The 16,024-nt window shown below is 39.8% G+C and overlaps 1 protein-coding gene across 6 annotated transcripts in view; it reads left to right on the forward strand.

The window, feature by feature from the left end:
- The window catches only part of MAP3K13 (mitogen-activated protein kinase kinase kinase 13), a 186,953-nt gene that overhangs the window by 72,468 nt on the left and 98,461 nt on the right, over window positions 1–16,024 (forward strand). The window contains exons 2-3 of one of the 6 annotated variants that reach the window (XM_037741952.1): window positions 4,727–4,809; window positions 5,353–5,473. The exons of the other annotated variants lie outside the window; for them this stretch is intronic. The gene's annotated coding sequence lies outside the window, so the exon portion shown is untranslated. The remainder of the gene's footprint in view (window positions 1–4,726; window positions 4,810–5,352; window positions 5,474–16,024) is intronic. 6 annotated transcript variants of the gene reach the window in all.

The following is a 16,024-nucleotide window of genomic DNA, read 5'->3' on the forward strand; positions in this document are numbered from 1 at the left end:
GCGATTTGGGGAAGATGAATACTTGTTCAACCATTTTCCAAAAGCTCTTATGACGGGAGCCATAGTGGTGTATCTATATATATTCGCAGCTCTTTATGTCACTCTTTACGCTTTATTTACAGTGTCAAAAACCTAAAACGCTGCATTAGAGGGAAAGGAGGAATTATCCTGACACTCGAGTTTTTCAATTTCCTCTAACGAAAACTAAGAAGTGGTTACTATGTTCCACAGTTATATTGCATGGAAATGCACACGAGTGTTTTCCTGAGATGAGCTTTTAGCTGAAAATAGTTTATTCCACTGTGTTGGGGAAACATCGAAAAGTCCTGGCATGTTCCGTGTATGAAGCTGGTTTGATAGTTTGCTACTGGAGTTTCAACAAAAAGTTAGTATTTGTGATTGAATGTGTCTTCCAAGGGTCTCGTGTATTCTGCTGAAAATTGTGAGAGTGAAGAGGGATGTGACATTGTGACAAGTTCTGCCCTGGGGCAGCTCCTCAACCTGAATAATCTGACAGCATTTCCCAACTGCTTCCCTTTGAGCAATTCATAATGCCAGTCTGCAGCATGTACCCAGCTGTTCTTTCTGGTGAAAAAGCAAAATGCCTCATATTTCTTGTAATCCAGCCTGCCATGTTTACCTTGTGAAATCAATGCTTAATTTTCAGATTTTTACTTAATTTTCAGGTTATCTTATATCGTGAAGCAAGGCTCCTAAATTATAGGTGTCATATCTTTTGAATTATTGTTCTTAATGAATCTTCCAACTGTAAACTCATCTAATTTCAAACTTATGCCTGATGATCAATCCTTTTGTATTTCTGAGTACATTTGAACTTGCTGGAGTAATAGAGGGAAAACTTCTGCCTGATTCTAAATCAAATCTTTGTCCTATACTCAGATAATTGTGGTTTCATATTTTGCTATTTTTTATATGCTGGGTTTAACAAAGGAGATAACATTTTGGACACAATATTTATAAACATCTTGAGTTATTTCAGCATTTTCCTTTTCTGTGTACCTTCAGAGAGTTTGTTGAAACTAGCAATTTCCAAGTAATTTTAAATTATTGAAGTCTACTAGATCAAAAGACCAAATTATTAGGATATTTTAAAAATGTTGTTTACATAATCAAACTCATCTTTAAAAATATTCATCAGACTCTGTCTTTGATGCGCATTTTGCCAAAAGGGAGCCTTATTTCTGTGAAAGAAGTAACAGTATGCACTTTGAATTTACTAAAGTAAAACTGTTCCTTTAAGGCACAGAGTAGATATAGAAGCCCCCTCTCTCTCCCCACTCTTAGTGCCTGTATTCTACATTATATTTATCTTCATGTATAGTGTACTTGTAGGGAAAAAACAATAACTCTTAATTGTTTAATATCAAACAATAAAATCCTGTGTATCAGTGACTGTCAATAGATGGCTTTCTGTTTAAAAATTGAAGCTACTCCAGAAGTAGGAATTAATTTATTTAGTAAACAAAGTCAGTCAAACCAGAGCCATGTCCTGGGGAACTGTCAAAAGAATGGTTCCTAAGGGCCAGAGGCCATATCCGCTGGTATATGACAAAACAGCCCTGCTTCGATGGCAAAACCGGTTAGTTTTGTTTGCACTGTGCCTACCCTCTTTCTATGTGCTTCAGCTGAATTAATTGCTTGGCGAGCTCAGATAATTCAAGATAGCCAAGATGACCAATTCTGCCAGGTGGCAGCCTGATCTTGCAATTTTGATTAAAATAAAGACCATCCCCAAGAACACTTTACTGCTAAAAAAAAAAAAAAAAAAAAAAAATTCAAGAAATATCACACTCTTGCTCCGTGTTATTAATCTGTAAGCGTATGAGGGAGAAAAAAATTTAGAAAATGCAGACTCTACTCTGAAGGAATCCAGAAAGTAAAATATCAGAAATAAACTTCAGTATTAGAATTACCTGTGGAAATTTTTCCCCCTCCCTCCCTACCTCTTTCCCTCTCCTCCCCCTCACCTCTCCTCCCCCTCACCTCTCCCCCCTCCCCTCCCTCCCTCCCTCCCTGCCTCCCTTCCTTCCCCCTTCCTTCTTTTACTTTTTTCCTATTTAATGTTTTTTAGTATATTCACAGAGTTGTACAATCATCATCACAATCAATTTTAGAACATTTTCATCATCACAGTAAGAAACCACATACCCATTAGCAGTCACTCCTCATTTTTCTTCACTCCCCAGCTCTAGGCAACCGCCAATCTGCTTTCTCTATATATAGATTTGCTCAGTCTGGATATTTCATATAAATGAAGTTATACACTACATGCTCTTTTGTAACTAGCTTATTTCACTTAGTGTAGTGTTTTCAAAGTGTATCCATGTTGTAGCCTATATCAGTACTTCCTTTCTTTTTATTGCCAAGTAATATTCCAGTGTGCCGTATTTTACTTATCCATTCATCAGTTGATAAATATTTTGGCTTCTGCTTTTTGACTATTAAGAATAATGCTTCTTTGAACATTTGTGTATACATTTTTGTGTGACTTTTAATTTCTCTTGAGTACACACGTGGGACTGGAATTGCTGGGTCATTATGATTACTATATGTTTAACATTTTCAGGAGATGCCAAATTGTTTTCCAAAGTGGCTACACCATTTTACATTCCCATCGGTAATGTATGAAGGTCCAATTTCAGCACATCCTCATCAACACTTGTTATTATATATCTTTTTGATTAGAACCATCTTAATGAGTTTGAAGTGGGATCTCATAGTGGTTTTTGCTTTATATTTCCCTAATAGCTAATGATGCCAAGCATCTTTTTATGTGCTTATTGGCCATCTGTATATCTTCTTTGGAAAAATATCTGTTTGGACACATTGCCCACATTAAAATTAGATTATCTTTTCTTTTTGACTTGTAAGTGTCCTTTATATATTCTGTACACAAGCTCTTTATCAGATATATACCTTGCAAATATTTTTCTCATTCCATAGGTTGTCTTCACTTTCCTTTTTCTTTTTTTTTTTGAGATGGGGTCTTGCTCTGTCACCAGGCTGGAGTGCAGTGGCGCAATCTCGGCTCACTGCAACCTCCACCTCCTGGGTTCAAGCGATTCTTCCGCCTCAGCCTCCCAAGTAGCTGGGATTACAGGTGCGTGCCACCACACCCAGCTAATTTTTTTGTGTTTTTAGTAGAGACGGGGTTTCACTGTGTTGGCCAGAATGGTCTCGATCTCTTGACCTCGTGATCCGCCCACCTAGGCCTCCCAAAGTGCTGGGATTACAGGCGTGAGCCACCGCGCCCAGCCCACTTTCTTGTTAATATTGTTTGTGGTATAAAAATGTTTAATTTTGATGAAGTTCAGTGTTTATTTTCTTTTGTTGCTTATGCTTTTGGTGTCATAGCTAAGTTGGCTTTGCCTGACTCCAGGTCATAAAGATTTACTTCTGTTTTCTTCTAAGAGTTTTATAGTTTTAGCTCTATATTTAAATGTATGATCCATTTTGAGTTAATTTTTGTGTATAGTATAAAGGAGTTCAACTTTATTCTTTTGAATCTGGATATCCAGTTGTTCGAGCAATATTTGTTTAAAAGACTATTCCTCCCCCCATTAAATTGTCTTGACACCCTACCAGGAAACTTAAAAAAATACTGGCGCCATGCTCCCACCTCCAGAGATTTACATTTAATTGGTTTGTGGTGGGACCCAGTGATGATGCATTTTTAAAAAGCTCCCCAGCTGATTCTCATGTGCAGCCAGGCTTGAAAACTATTGACATGCAGGGTCTTAGAACAGAAGAGAGAGGCTTTCAGAATCAGGAGAGAAAATTGGTGAAAACATAGAATTATGAAAAGGAGGGAAGAGAAAGAAATTAAGAAGATTCATACCAGAAAGCTTGAGTTTTCTTGTGAATCACTCAAAGAGTAAGGTATCATTGGAAGTTAGTGAAATATGTTAAAGAGGAGGAGCTAATATTTATTAAGCACTTTCTACGTGACTATAATTTTTTTTTAAACAGGGTCTCCCTCTGTTACCCAGACTGGAATATAGTGGTGTGATCACAGCTCACTGCAGCCTCAGCTTCCTGGGTTCAAGCCATCCTCCCGCCTCAGCCTCCCAAGTAGCTGGGACCACAGGCACACACTACTATGGCTGGCTATTTTTTAAATTTTTTGTAGAGGTGAGGTCTCCCTATATCACCCAAGCTGGCCTCAGACTCCTGTGCTCAAGTGATCCTCCCACCTTGACCTCCCAAAATGTTGCAATTACAGATGTGAGCCACTGTGCCCAGCCTACATGGATATAAACCTGTTGGGAGCTTTTATATACATTATTAAAATATAATCTTCATCCAACCCAGGCAACATGGCAAAACCCTGGCTCTACAAAAAATACAAAAATTAGCCAGGTGTTGTGGCATGCGCCTGTAGTCCCAGTTACTCGAGAGGCTGAGGCATGAGAATTGCCTGAACTTGGGAGACAGAGGCTGCAGGGAACCTTGATCGTGCCACTGCACTCCAGCCTGGGTGACAGAGTGAGACTGTGTCTCAAAAAGTCAATTAATTAAATATAATCTTCATGATATGAAGTAGATAGTATTATTCCCACTGTACAGATGAGGAAAAAGAAGGCTCAAATAATTCATTGATTCAACCAAAGATGCCAGGTAGTGTATGTCATACCCAATTTTCAAACCCAGCTCTAATTCCTAATTCTGTTCTTTCTTCTATTTACTGTGGGCTGTGAACATTAAGTATTGCCATGAATTGCTCTTGGTCCAGTCCAGCATGAATTTAAAGTCTTCCCTAGCACTGCTTTGGATTGGGCAAAGAGTAAGGTAAGTTAGATGTTGGGGGTTATATAGGGTTAAGTGTTGGCACAGCAGGTGCAGTAGAAGATAAGAAGGTGGGGGTAAATGAGGATTATCGCTTAATAGATAACCATGCAGTCCAGAGTGGCTATACCCTTCCTAGATGCAGCCAGCAGAAAAAGCCCTAAGGGGGTGGAGGGCCATCATACTGGGCATGAGAGAATGATTGAAGGGAATGATGGAAAAGAAGATGAACAAGTAGAATTAGCAAGTGTAAAGGTGTTGTTATCATTTTAATATTCATTTAATCAACATATTGTTTGCACATTTACTATGTGTTCTAAGTATCAGGTACACAGCAGTGAATAAAACAGACATAAATTGTTGCCCTCTTGGAACTTACTTTAATGAAAGGAGATGAACAGTAAATAAGTAAATTATGTTTAGACAGTGGTACATGTTAAGGAGAAAAATAAAGATGAGAAGGGCCTAGAGGATGCAGAGAGTGGGTAAATTTAAAATAGGACTTTTGCATTGTATTGTTTTTGTGTGGATATTGATTCCCCAAAGAGATGGTGAACCATCAAAGAAAAGGGTCAGTGGCTGACCTAGTCAGGCACCCTGGAGATGTAAGGAGAGTTTCTTCTAAGTCCTAAAAGTCAGTGTGAATTTTCAGCATTAACTTTATTGTGTTAAGTGCCACTTTGGGGAGATCAATGATGTTTCTGCTGAGTGGAGATCAGGGCAGGGGTGGTGCTTCTTTTAAACTTGCATGCTTCTCTATTAGAATAAATCCTCCTGGCCGGACAAGGCGGCTCACGCCTATAATCCCAGCACTTTGGGAGGCCAAGGCTGGCGGATCATGAGGTCAGTAGATCAAGACCATCCTGGCTAACATGGTGAAAACCTGTCTCTACTAAAAATACAAAAAATTAGCCAGGTGTGGTGGCATGCGCCTGTAGTCCCAGCTACTCAGGAGGCTGAGGCAGGAGAATTGCTTGAACCCGAGAGGTTGTTGTAGTGAGTGGTTGTAGTGTAGTGAGATGGTGCCACTGCACTCCAGCCTGGGTGACAGAGACTCTGTCTCAAAAAAAAAAAAGATCCCCCTACATAAGTGTGTGGATGTGGGTGTTTGCCCCCCTATAATATCACCACTGAGAATCACTGCATAGTGAGGCATAGTTAATGAGAGGGATGTTCTGCTTCTCACATGAATTGGGCAGAGATCCACCAATGTAGGCAATATTGAAAACACTTAAAATTTTTTTGTTTTTAAAAACACTTTAGCAGAAGTTTTACACGCACCACCTTGAGCAAAAGTTGAATGGAACCCTTGGTGTATAGTACAGTTTTTAATAATGAGGTTCTATTATGCAACCATTTACCTGCCTTCTTTATCTAGAAGATTCTTATACTAAATTGGATAAAATCAACATGTTTTCTCTTTACCTACTGCAAGGCATGTGGATGCAGTGGAAAAAGAATTGGACTAAGACTGTAGGCGTCTTTGTAGCAATCAGGTCATCCTTAGCAAGGCAGTTACCCACTTAGCTTTGTAAAAATTTTTCCTTAGCTTTGGTTTAACATGTGAGATGAAGAAATTGTTCTTAGTGATCTCAAATGTTCTTTTTAATGCTAACATTGTAAGATTCTTGGAACCTGGATGTTAATTACCAGCATTAAATAAGCAAGTGATAATTTCTAAGGCAATCTAGTTAAAATCTACTTTTATCACAATTCTTTCACAGTATTTTCTTTTCCTCAAGGTGGAGTTTTGCTCTTGTTGTCCATGCTGGAGTGCAGTGGCGCGATCTCAGCTCCCTGCAAACTCCATCTCCTGGGTCCAAGCAAGTCTGCTTCAACCTCCTGAGAAATTGGGATTACAGGCATGCACCACCACGCCCAGCTAATTTTTGTATTTTTTAGCAGAGACAGCGTTTCACCATATGTTGGCCAGGGTAGTCTTGAACACCTGACCTCAAGTGATCTGCTCACCTCAGCCACCCGAAGTGCTGGGATTATAGGCGTGAGCCACTGCACCCTGCCCTTTCACAGTATTTTTATAGAAATTTAACCCCCATGGGATGCTGCTACAGCTGGGGAGGAGGATAAAGTGTCAGAATTGTTTCAGATGGAGACATCTAGGTGATACAGTATAGGTTAAATCACTTTCAGATTTGCCCAGAGACTTTTTTATAAGCAGGAAATAGATTCCTGATGAGTTGTGACTTCACCACCTTTAGGCATGCCCATTATAAGTGTCGATTGTCTTGACCATTGTTCTCTGTAGTCAAAAAAAAAAAAAAAAAAAAAATCTTCCATTAGACTAGTGATTTGGCGATCTGGGCTAATAGGGATGTGGCTACAGATAATCCAGTAACCTCAGTGTGGGTGTATGTTGTGGCCTTTTCCTGCGGTGACCTTTGTTAGTGCTCCTAGGAAACAAAATCCATCCTATTAACTCTTTCTGCCCATCTTTCACTACCTCCTTTTGTCTTCTAACTTGGGCTGAAGCTAGATGAAGGATGAAGACTATATTAAATTAAAAAAATAAAGACCCACTAAATTCACAAATATTATAATAATCAGCCTTTGTAAAAGTAAGATATTATTCAGTATGATAATTGCTAGCTTTTGAAAATTGTTCTTTTCACAATTGTCCCAATAACAAGTTGTTGGATTGGTGTTTTACATTTGTAGATTTTGTCAAAAAAAAAAAAAGATAAATTTTAAAAATTATAAACAGAAAATCTCCCTTTCATTTTTATGTTCATTTCATCAGTTTGGAATTTTTCTTACAGCCTTCTTCATCTGTATAATTGTCAAGCCAAGAGGTCTGATGTCTAGTCCTAACAGCTATCATAATTTCATATAGCATTTTCATTTAGTAACAATATATATCTGTGTAGCAGTGTGGTAAAAACATCTTGCAAAAAGCAATCATGTGTTGCAGGGCAACCCTAAGAGAACGTGCAGTAACTGTACAATTTTAATTGTTTAAAATTTTTCAGGAAAAACAATGTAGAACGTCCCGCTGACAGATGGCGATTGTCTTCAGCGTGCTCATTTGCATTGTGAATTCCTGGGCTAGGGGTAATAGTAGAATTGAGCAATTCTGAGGACATTTTAGTGAAATTCTGGATTCACAAAAGGCCAGAGAAGTGAAAGAATGAATTGATTCAAGGTTAAGGTAGCCAAAGATGAAGGATTGGAGAAAGATGACAGGGAAAAAGGAGAGCAGAGCCCAGGGAGACTGTGGCTACGCTGATGAGGCAGCTGGCAGCCAGGACAGCAGTTTCCACCTTAAACAGAAGGGAGTGGATCTGGGACTCAGACTGAAAAAGACTCTTTTGGAGTCCAAAAGGGGGCTGTCACAGTTGCCATTACTAAAGAGGGCTCAATTTGCAAAATAAGCCCACTAAGGCTTCTTATTACCCTGAGGCATTGTGCCTGCATTTTTAGTAGCTGGCCTGCCTGCCTTTAATGGGACACATTAGGGTATCTGCAGGCTTGGATAGCCATGGATAATTGAGACTAGTGAGATAAAGCTCACCAAAATGCAAAGCCGTGATTGCTTTTTCCAGGGAAAATAATCTCTTGATTAAAGTTAGGTTAAGCATTTTACTAATTACTCACCAATTATTTCCTCTCCCATAACAAATTTAAATACATAGGCACACTAAGAAGGAACAGATGCAACATACCTTTGGTTATTTCCAGCCACTACTTCTAGACCTAAATTACAGACCCACTTTAATTTTTGCTAAACATAGAAACTCCTGGGAAATACCCACCTGATATTACAGCCATTAGGGCTCAAGAACCCATTTAAAAAGAAATGTTACGACTTTCCAGTTTCTCCCCACCCCTTCCTTCTCCTTTCTCTGGCCCTTTTTGAGCAGAATCCCTTCCATCTGTTTGTCTACGAAAAAAATTACAGAACATTTGCTTGTGTTAGTGATTGAAGCTATGCCCCAATCTAGTCTTTTAAGTATTCTCAAAGATCTAGAGACAGACTAGACCAGGTTTCTTGAAGAAAGAAAAACAGTCGCATAATCCTTTATATTTTCTGTAATAATTTCTCCAATCAGGGCTTCCTCCATAACACACTGAAAAGTACTCACTCCTCATCATCTGCTCTCCTTTGTTTAAGAGGTTATCTAAATTGATTATAAGGATTCCTTCAACTGAATCTTATATCTTTGATACCAATTTTGGTTAAAGTCAAACTGCTTCTGTCACAAATTTCCTTATAAATATCCTCTGTCTTTTTCCTGCGATTTAAAAGGCTATGGAATGGCTTTAAAAACATTAAACATTAAAAACCAAACAAACAAACAAAAAAGAACAGCCACCCAGGTTCTAAAAGCCTTCGACCAGATCTGAAAAGGAAAGAGAGATAAGAGAACCTCATTATTAATGCAGAGCAAAGAGGACCCTAAGATAAGGTCCCTCTTTTTCCCCCAAGGAAAAGGAAGTCACTCTAAGGGAATACCTATATGTGAGACTGTCCTGCTAAAGCTTCGCCAAGCTCATGAGAAATATGAAATGGTCATTTTGATCTACCTAAAATACATAGAACGGGTACCCAGAGATTCTGTACGTTGAATAGTTACGTACTTGAATTGGCTGTGTGCTGGACTTGAAGTTTCGGGGCAAGGAAACTAGAGTCTTGAGGGTTCCATGTTCTAAGAAATCTTTTCTGGGTTTATTCTTGGGAAGTGGTAGCCAAGGATTTGTTAGAGACTGGGAAACTAACCTTCTGGGGCTTGTTTTGGGACCTGTGCTTTCATAGCTGTATATTATTTTTCATCACAGGAAGATGAAAAAGTAGAAACAAACAAAAATGTATCTTTGATACTTTTTACCAGATTCCTCAGATTCTCCTATTTTTGTGTGTGATTCATGAAATATAGTTTATGAAAAACTACTCAATAAGAATGTTTTGGCCAGGCGCGGTGGCTTATGCCTGTCATCCCAGCACTTTGGGAGGCCGAGGCGAGCGGATCACAAGGTCTGGAGATCGAGACCATCCTGGTCAACATGGTGAAACCTCGTCTCTACTAAAAATACAAAAACTAGCTGGGCGTGGTAGTGCGTGCCTGTAATCCCAGCTACTCAGGAGGCTGAGGCAGGAGAATCGCTAGAACCGGGGAGGCGGAGTTGCAGTGAAGACAGATGGCGCCATTGCACTCCAGCCTGGCGACAGAGTTGGACTCCGTCTCAAATTAAAAAAAAAAAAAATGTTTTTCAGGTGCTCATGCTTGTAATTTCATTACTTAGGGAGACTGAAGCAGGTGGTTCACTTGAAGTCAGGAGTTCGAGACCAGCCTGGCCAACACGATGAAACCTCATCTCTGCTAAAAATGCAAAACTTAGCTGGGTGTGGTGGCATATGCCTGTAATCCCAGCTAGTCAGGAGGCTGAGGCACAAGAATCGCTTGAACCCAGGAGGCAGAGATTGCAGTGAGCCGAGATCATGCCACTGTACTCTAGCCTGGGTGACAAAGAGAGACTTCATCTCAAAACACAAACAAAAAGAATGTTTTTCTGATACTTTGATGATAGACTATTTTACAGAATGTGCTTAAATAACAAGAGAACAAAACTTTTTTTTTTTTTTTTCTATTTGTTTCTCAATTCCCATCCATATTGCCCTACCCCTATCAACCACTACTAGTTCTTATCAACCTCGTTAGCCTGGTTCTACACAGTGAAAAGGATTTCTTCTGATGAGTTATACGTTGATTATTTTTTCCCCTCCATCTCACCAAGAAAGATGAATTAGCAATTTAAAAACATTAACTCTGCAAGAGACCTACCTGTGAACCAGCCAAAGCTGTGGTTCTCAAAGTGTGGTCCCAGGACCAGGACCATTAGCATCACCTGGGAGCTTGTTAGAAACGCCCATTCTCAGGACACTCCCCAGACATTCTCAGTCAGAAATGTTGAGGGTGGGGCCCAGCTGTCTGTGTTTTAACAAACTAGGTGGATAACGCTGATGCATGCTAAATTTCAAGAATCCTTGATTTAGAGCTTCTTAGACTTCTAATGTGCATAGAAATCACCTGCAGATTTTGCTAAAGACCAGATTTTGCTCATCTGGCCTGCAGTGATTATTGTCCACATTTCTAATTAGCTCCCAAGTGATGCTGATGCTGCTGGTCCTAGATCTACATTTTGTGAGTAACAAGGATCTGAAGAACGGTCATAAGGCAGGCACTCCAAGAACTACTCCAAGAAGCAGGCTGCATCAAAATTCTAACTTTCCCAGTAGTTCCTAGGGAAATACTCCTAAAAGAGGAAGAGGTTGTTTTGTTTCTGTTTCTTTTCTTTTCTTTTTTTGAGACAAAGTCTTGCTTTGTCACCCAGGCTGGAGTGCAGTGGCGGCATCTCAGCTCACTGCAGCCTCTGCCTCCCATGTTCAAGTGATTCTCCTGCCTTAGCCTCCGCAGTAGCTGGGATTACAGGCACGTGCCACCACACCTGGCTAAATTTTGTATTTTTAGTAGAGAGAGTTTCACCATGTTGGCCAGGCTAGTCCCGAACTCCTGATTACAGGCACACGCCACCACACCTGGCTAAATTTTGTATTTTTAGTGGAGACAGAGTTTCACCATGTTGGCCAGGCTAGTCTCGAACTCCTGACTCAAGTGATCCACCCACCTAAACCTCCCAAAGTGCTAGGATTACAGGCATGGGCCTCCACATCCAGCCAAGAGGAAGAAGTTTTATGCATAAAGTATTGATCATAGCATTATTTGAATAGAAAAAGAAATAGCATAACTGCTCAATAATAGGGAAATATAGTTAGTTAATCCTCATTATTCACAGATACTATATTTGCAAATTCACCTTGTAGCTAGACTCTATTTTTAACCCCAAAATTAATACGGCTGGTGCTTTTACAGTCATTTGAAGACATGCACACAACAGCAAAAAATGTGAGTCACCTGACATCACACACTCCCAGCGGGGTTCGAACAAGATGAGGCTCTGCCTTCTTGTTTCAGCCCTCCTGTTGTAAACAACTGTCCTTCTTGAGGTCTATTTAGTGCCCTGTTTTTTGCATTTTTGTTAGTGGTTTCACCGTTTAAAATCACACCAAAGCAGAGTGTTGAAATGCTATGTAGTGTTCCCGAGCACAATAATACTATGATGTGCCTTACGGAGAAACTATTTGTGCTACATAAGTTTCATTTAGTCATGAGTTATTGTGCAGTCGGCCTTGAATTTGATAATGATAAATCAACAATATAGATTATGTGAAGTGTCCTTAAGCACACATAAAACAAAGGTATGTATTGATCAGTTGACAAACATGTTGCAACCAGAGACTTACAGAAACCTAACCCTATACTTCCCCTAGGAGCAATGGCTCAATATTCACTAGTTCAGTGCTCGCTGAGGCTTTATAGAATGTAGCTGTTGTGAATAACAAGACTTAACTGTAGTTAATAATCAATATGCTGCCATTTTAAAAGGATGATGATGAAATATATGCAATAATATAAAAAAAGTACAGCAATCCCCCCCTTATCCATGGAGGATATGGTTCAAGAGCTCTCAGTACAGACCTGAAACTGTAGATAGTATCCAACCCTATACATACCAGGTATTTTTCCTAAACATACATACCTATGATAAAGTTTAGTTTATAAACTAGGAACAATAAGAGATTAGCAACAATAATAATAAAATAGAACAATTATAACAGTAGACTAAGAAAGCTTTGTGAATGTGATCTCTCTCTCAAAATATCTTACTCATCTAATATCCTACTCATCAAAATATCTTACTCATCTATATCTTACTCATCAAAATACCTTACTCATCTACTCTTGGACCATGGTTGACCAAGGGTAACTGAAACTGTGGAAAGTGAAACTGCAGATAAGTGAGGACTGCTGTATATGATGTAGCGGTAAGAGACAAGAAACAGGAGACAAATTGTCAAACATAGTACAATTAGAGTTACGTTTACGTTCTTTTCAAGTGAGGAAATTGAAGGTAGTACATGACTACAGTTTGGATGTTTGCCCCTCCAGACTCATGTTGGAATTTGATTCCCAGTGTTGGAGGTGGAGCCTGACGGGAGGTGTTTGGGTCATGGGGGCAGATCCCTCATGAAGAGTTTGGTACCATCCTCATGGTTGGGAGTGGGTTTTCACTCTGTGAGTTCCCACAAGTTTAACAAGAGTTGAAAAAGAGCCTGGTACCTCCCACCTCACTCTTGCTTCCTTTCTTGCCATGTAATCTCTGCGCACACTGGTTCCCCTTCACCTTCTGCCACGAGTGGAGGCAACTGAGCTTTCACCAGATGTCCAGCCTTCCAGCCAGCAGAATCATGAATCAAATAACCCTTTTTTCTTTGCAAATTACCTAGTCTCAGGTATTCCTTTATGGCAACACAAAAAGACTAAGACATATACCAATAGTTTAAAAAATTTTTTTATGATGCATAATAATTACACATATTTATGGGGTACATGTGATATTTTAATACATGTATATAATATGTTATGATCATATCATGGTATTTAGGATATCCATCACCTTGAACAATTATCAGTTTCTTGTGTTAGGAACATTTCAAATATTGTTTTAGCTGCTTTGAAATAGACAATAAATTGTTGTTAACTATAGTCACTCTACTGTACTATCAAACACTAAAACTTATCCTTCTGTGGAACAGTATCTTTATATCCATTAACCAGCCTCTCTTCATCCCCTCTTCTCCACCCTTCCCTACTTCTGCTAACTATTGTTCCACTACCGACCTCCATGAGGTCCACTTTTTAGCTCCCAAATGTGAGTGAGAACATGTGATATCTGTCTTTATGTGCCTGGCTTCTTTCACTTAACATAATGACCTCTAGCTCTATCTCTGCTGCAAATGACTGCATTCCATTCTTTTTTATGGCTCAATAGTATTCCATTGTGTGTGTGTGTGTGTGTGTGTGTGTGTATGTGTGTGTATGTGTGTGTGTGTGTGACATATTGTCTTTATCCATTTATCCACTGATGAATACTTGAGTTGATTCCATATCTTGATATTGTAAGTAGTGCTGCAGTAAACATGGGGTTGCAGGTATCCCTTTGATATACTGATTTCCTTTCCTTTGGATAAATACCCCATAGTAAGATTGAGTTTTTTGAGAACCCTCCATACTGTTTTCCATAATGGCTGTACTTACTGATGTTCCCACCAACAGTGTATATGAGCTTCGCTTTTGGCCGGGTGCAGTGGCTCACGCCTGTAATCCCAGCACTTTGGGAGGCTGAGGTGAGTGGACCACGAGGTCAGGAGTTCAAGGCCAGCCTGGCCAAGATGTTGAAACCCTGTCTCTACTAAAAATTACAAAAAAAAAAAAATTAGCCGGGCATGGTGGTGGGTGCTTGTAATCCCAGCTACTAGGGAGGCTGAGGCAGAGAACTGCTTGAACCAGGGAGGTGAGGTTACAGTGAGCTGAGATCACGCCACTGCAGTCCAGCCTGGCAACAGAGTGCGACTCCATCTCAAAAAAAAAAAAAAAAAGTTTCCTTTTGACCACATCCTCATCAACTTTTGCTATTTTTTTTTATAATAGCCATTCTAACTGGGATGATATCTCATTGTGGTTTTATTTGTATTTCCCTGGTAGTTAGTGATGCTGAGCATTTTTTCATGTACCCATTTGCTATTTGTGTCTTCTTTTGAGAAATGCCTATTCAGATCCCTTGCCCACTTTGTAATGATATTATTATTATTTGTTGTTGTTGTTGAGTTGTTTGCATTTCTTGTATATTCTGCATATTGGTCCTTTGTTGGACAAATAGTTTGCAAATATTTCCTTTCATTCTACAAGTCATCTCTTCACTCTGCTGATTGTTTCCTTTACTGTGTAGAAGTATTTTGTTTATTTGTTTGTTTTTTGAGATGGAGTCTTCCTCTGTTGCCCAGGCTGAAGTACAGTGGCATGATCTTGGCTTACTGCAACCTCCACCTCCTGGGTTCAAGTGATTCTCCTGCCTCAGCCTCTTGAGTTGCTGGGATTACAGGCGCCTGCCACCATGCCCAGCTAATTTTTGTATTTTTAGTAGAGACGGGGTTTCACCATGTAGATCAGGATGGTCTCAATCTCTTGACCTCATGATCTGCCCACCTTGGCCTCCCAAAGAGGTTTTCAGATTTAGTATAGTTTTGTTTTTGTATTTTTTGTTGACTGTGCTTTTGAAGTCTTAGCCATAAAATCTTTGCCTAGAGCCATGTCCTGAAGCATTTCCTTTATTTATTTATTTTTTTTGTAGTTTTATGGTTTTAGGTCTTAAGTTGTCAATCCATTTTGAGTAGATTTCTTAATAAGAAAAGCCAGGGTTGGTGGCTTTACTGCTGAATTCTACCAATCTGTTTGTTGTTGTTGTTGTTTGGGTTTTTTTTTAGACAAAGTCTCGCTCTGTCATTCAGGGTAGAGTGCAGTGGTGCAATTTCAGCTCACTGCAACCTCTGCCTCCTGGGTTCAAGTGATTCTCCTGCCTCAGCCTCCCAAGTAGCTGGGCTTACAGGCGTGCACTACCACATCCAACTAATTTTTGTATTTTTTTTTCCTAGTAGAGATGGGGTTTTGCCATGTTGGCCAGGCTGGTCTCGAACTCCTGGCCTCAAGTGATCCACTTGCCTCACAAAGTGCTGAGATTGCAGGTGGGAACCACCATGCCTGGCTGAATTCTACCAATCTTATAAAGAAGAACTAACACTAATTCTTCGCAAACTATTCCAAAACATTGAAGAGGAGGGAATTCTTCCTAACTCATGCTGTGAGGTCAGATTACCCTGATACCAAAACCTAGACAAGGACACAACAAAAAAAGAAAACTAAAAGCCAGTATCTCTGATGAACATAGGTGCAAAAATCCCCAACATAATACTAGGAAACCAAATCCAACACCATGTCAAAAAGTTAATACACAGCTAGGTGTGATGGCTCACACCTGTAGTCCCAGCACTTTGGAGGCCAAGGTGGGCTGATCACCTGAAGTCAGGAGTTAGAGACCAGCCTGGCCAACACTGCCAAACTCTGTCTCTACTAGAAATACAAAATTTAGCCAGCCATGGTGGTGGGTGCCTGTAGTTGAACCTACTAAGGAGACTGAGGCAGGAGAATTGTTTGAACCTGGGAGGCAGAGGTTGCAGTTAGCTGAGGTCACACCATTGCATTCCAGCCTAGGTGACAAAGCAGACCCTGTCTCAAAAAAAAAAAAA

Source organism: Cebus imitator, unplaced genomic scaffold (assembly GCF_001604975.1).
Source record: "Cebus imitator isolate Cc_AM_T3 unplaced genomic scaffold, Cebus_imitator-1.0 Scaffold111, whole genome shotgun sequence".
Taxonomy (NCBI): Eukaryota; Metazoa; Chordata; class Mammalia; order Primates; family Cebidae; genus Cebus; species Cebus imitator.